Genomic DNA, 4,059 nt, shown 5'->3' on the forward strand with positions numbered 1-4,059 from the left:
GACAAAAAAAAAATCATCATGCTTTCACATGCATGGGTACAACCATGAGTGCCCTGGTAAGTTCACAATCACGAGTGAAATACAGAATCTGGCATAGGAGCACATGAACACACAGAACTCAGTTTCAAGACTGATCAGCTTAGATTGCAGAAGCTGGTTTTCATACGACATAAAAAGGCCCCAGGATCCAAGGGAGTAAGTGATGGAGGTACGGGGAAATGTGTCCTCCGTCAAGGAATTGCCCCATATAATGAGAAGGGCCTGAAGGCTGCCAGAAGGACCTGGAGGCTTTTACGTTTTTAATTTTAAGCATTTTCAACACTAAACATCTTGCGAATGCGTACACAGGCACTACTCTAGAGAAGCCTCCTCCTTTGGGCTTCTAGCTCAAGAGGGAGATGCGCCCCAGGCGTCCAACAGGCAGAGAGACAGAGCTGGCCGGCCTGGGATGGAGAGAGGGGCTGGAAGGCTGGAGCCCTCTATCCCCAGCAGGAGCTGTAGACAGAAAGGAAGAGGTCAGTGCCGGCTGGCATGCATTTCCCTTCCCGGCTCTCCCCTCCTTTTCGGTTCCACCCAGTCGAGGCTTTGCCACCTGGACAATTGCACAGAACTCCTTCTCCCTTGATTTGCCCACCTCAAGTCTTGCCACCAGAGGTCCCTCCATCACAGCCACCACATTTCCTTTTGCCAAGCCCCAGGTCTTTGAATATGCTCCGCCCTAGCTCCCACATTCCCTGGCTCCTCAACGCCCACAGTTGCTGCTCTAGCCTCCTGAGCCTGGCAAGCCAGACCTCTGTGATGGGTAGCCTCTCCAGCCTCACCCCCTTCTGTTCCAGCAGCTCCTCCAGCGTTGCTGCCTCACTCACACACTATACCCCATCCACCATTTGGGTCCGGGAGTGCCCAGCCTTCTTCCCTCTCAGCTCAGCGCCCCCACCCCCGAGGTGTCTATCTGTCCTCAGACCTCCTCCGGTCCTTCCTCTCCAGGCTCATCATTGAGCTGTGGCTGCAAAACACAACCTGTGATGGCACCCAGTCTCCACATCTACACTGGAAGCTCCGAGAGGGCAGGGGGCAGGGTCCCCTACCAGACTCGGCACATGTTCACCTATCTAAACGTCCTCCCCAGGCCACAGCAGATGACAGGGGTCTGGGTAGAAAAATTCTGGGCTGACAGTCAGGAGGCCTGGTTCCTGGGCTCGGACTGCTACACGCCCCAGGGCAAGTGCCTGCCACTCTCGGGGGCCCCAGTTTCCTGGTTTCCTGACATCGGGGCACTGGGCATTGGCTGCTGAGTGCAAAGGTCGACGAACTGACGACTCACTGAACAGCCACTGACCGCCACCTCAGGCGTCGGACTGAGGAGCTCGGGTGCCTGGGCCCAGGGAGGTTCAACTCACCAACCCTGCCTTTGCAGTTAGTTAGGCCCCGCTTAGCACAGCGCCATCCCGTTTCCCAACTATTCCCACCCAGAGCTCGCCTTTCAAGGACCAAGCTACCTGGTGCAACTCAAGGCTGCAGCAGGGAGATGGAGCCTGAAGGGGCCTGGGAAGACTCCTTCAGAATCAGCAGTGCCTCGGCCGCCTCCAGCTTCCGCTGCCACTCTGAGGAGGCAGAAACCAAGGGCTGGTCAGAAGCTGTGGGACCCTGCGAAGAAAAGGGTGGGAAAGAATGGGATTGGGAACCCACACCTCCCCGCCTCGTGCCACAAGTGCCCCTCAGATCCCAGTCCCACTGAAGGCTCCACCCAACCTGACGCGTCCTGCTCTTCCCGTTCACTAAGCTTGGCCCCTGTCAGTGCTCTGGACCCGACTATGTCCCCAGGATCTGTGGCTGCAGGAGAGGACAGTGAAGGGTGGCGCAGGGCTGGAGGACCAGGGTTGAGCGTCCAGAAACAAGGAAAGGAGAGGCCAGGGGATTAAACACTCCGTAAGACACATACTACCAGCAGACAGAGACGGGCAACGTCTGAATGTGGGAGTCCGAAGGCCTGCTGACCATCCAGAGGGGCAATGTCTGAATGTGAGAGTCCGAAGGCCTGCTGACCATTACTCGCTGTGGCTTGGGCAAGTCCTTTCCCTTGCCTGGCCCGTTTCCGTTTCCAACGCTTTCCTCTATACCTTTCCTGAGACATTCATTCCTGCCAGCGTTTTCAGAATTCCCAGGGCCACGGGGAAGACTACGGGGAACCACAGGCGTCTGGGTTTTAATCTACAAAGCACCTGGGGAGATGGGGTTACTGTCCCTGTGCAGAGACTGGTTCTTGCCTCCCTAGTCCCCAAACCCTATGGGACCTGAAGGAGCAGGGGCGGCTGAACTCCACAAAGCTTTCTCTGATGGCCTCTGGACTCTCCCCTGAGCCTCGGTGGCCCTCACCATCATGGCCCCCCTCTCCAGCGGGACCTTCTATCCCATCAATCTGTTTCACATGGAACAAAAGCCTCCATTTGTTACAGGCCGGCTATGTGGCAGCTGTTATGCTAGTCGTCTTGTCAATGCTGGGGGTGCAGAATTTTGTCCCCTCTCAGTACACTGACTAACAAACGGAGACTCTGGGACATAAACACCATTGTCCGACGTCTCCCACAAGTAGGAAGTGGCAAGGCTGGGAGAGCCCTGTCTTTGCCTGTTAGTCTGAGATGCTGCCTTCTCCCCCTCCCCCTCCCCCTCCCCCGCCCCCTCCCCCTCCCCCTCCTCCACCACCACCACTGCCTCCCCTTCCTCCTTCTATCTCCCATGGCATCAAGCACAAGGACGGGCGCCCAATAACACAGTACTCGACCGGCTGCATGCTTCTTCTCAGTCTACTCACGTGCCGATCAGGACATGGGTCCTGTGGGAATTCCTGGAAGCAGAAATTGTTGGTTGCGTCTTCAAGGGAGCTGGAGTCCAGGACAGAGACAAACAGTTTGGGGAATGATCCATCAGCAGAGTTCCTCGGGAGAGTGCCTGCAGGAGCAGAGAGCACAGGTGAAGCTGGGGTAGGAGGCAAGCCATGGAGAGGGGATGCGGGCACGTTTGGGGCTGAGGATAGGAGCCCAGAGTTGGGAAGCTGGAGCTCAGAGCTGGGAAGACTTTGAAGACCAGCTGTTTGTTTTGCAGCTGGGGATAACCAAGGCCCAGAGAGAGAAGTGTTTTTCCCCCAGGGTCACATGGCAAGTTGCAGCAGGCTTAGAGATGGAACACAGAACCTCAAGACAGAGGAAAGGGTCTGGGCAGTGGCTGAGTTGGGGGCCTCCCTGACTGGCCCCAGACTCTCCTTACCTCCCTGGGGTTTTCACAGGCATGGGCCTTAAGCTGGGCCATGGCATTCTCTTTCCCTGCTATGGGAAACTGGAAACAGCTTCGGAGGTCCTGTCCCCCTCATCTCACCTCACGCCACCTGGCTCCCAACCTGAGGTCTCATCTCACCGTGGGCCATTTCAACTCCCCTCCCCACATTTATCTTCCCCACCAACACTTGGTAGATAATACTGATGACATTTTATACTTGGGGAAGCTAAGGCCCAAGGAATACCTTGCCCAAGGCCACATCAGAGTTGGGCAGTAAGACTGGTGACGGAACTACTCTTACTCCCTACACCCAAACCCAGGTTCCCTCCTTGGCCAGAGACACTCACTGAGAACTCCTTCTTCAGTGGCCAACTTGTTCACAAAGCTGTGATCTCTGGGAGGTGCGGCTCCACTCTTCATCAGTCCTGGAGTCAGGCGCCTCTTTCGGGGTGCCCCCTGCTTCCTCTTCAAGGAACTCTGAGCAGGCAAGGCCTTGCGCTGCTTCCTAAAGTGGGAGGTTGCAGGTCTACAGTCACTCAGGCTTAGAGGAGGCCCGCCCTCCCTTGCCCTCGTCAGACAGAGTACTCACGAAGCGAGGCGGCGTGTCTGCAAGAGGCAGCAGTGCTCATGGTCCTCGACTTGGTCAGTGATGCTGTGCTTGTGGCAGCAGGCAGAGTGAAGGCGTGGAGATCTTCTGAGGACAAGTCGAATCCCCCATGGGACTCTGGTCCGAAGGCGAGTGGTGCAGATGCAGGTGCAGCAGGGCCCGGCAGGCATTTCGTTGGG

General features: G+C 56.7%; 1 long non-coding RNA gene across 1 annotated transcript; it reads right to left on the reverse strand.

Annotated features, from left to right (window-relative positions):
- Nucleotides 1–298: 298 nt before the first annotated feature.
- On the reverse strand, nt 299–3,029 carry LOC118498515. Its single transcript, XR_004900996.1, has 3 exons — nt 2,813–3,029; nt 1,500–1,647; nt 299–495 (listed from the first exon to the last, which is right to left on the reverse strand). It is a non-coding gene; the product is annotated as an uncharacterized LOC118498515 (long non-coding RNA).
- Between the last annotated feature and the right edge of the window lie 1,030 nt (nt 3,030–4,059).

This window comes from Phyllostomus discolor, chromosome X (assembly GCF_004126475.2).
Source record: "Phyllostomus discolor isolate MPI-MPIP mPhyDis1 chromosome X, mPhyDis1.pri.v3, whole genome shotgun sequence".
In the NCBI taxonomy this organism is placed as follows: Eukaryota; Metazoa; Chordata; class Mammalia; order Chiroptera; family Phyllostomidae; genus Phyllostomus; species Phyllostomus discolor.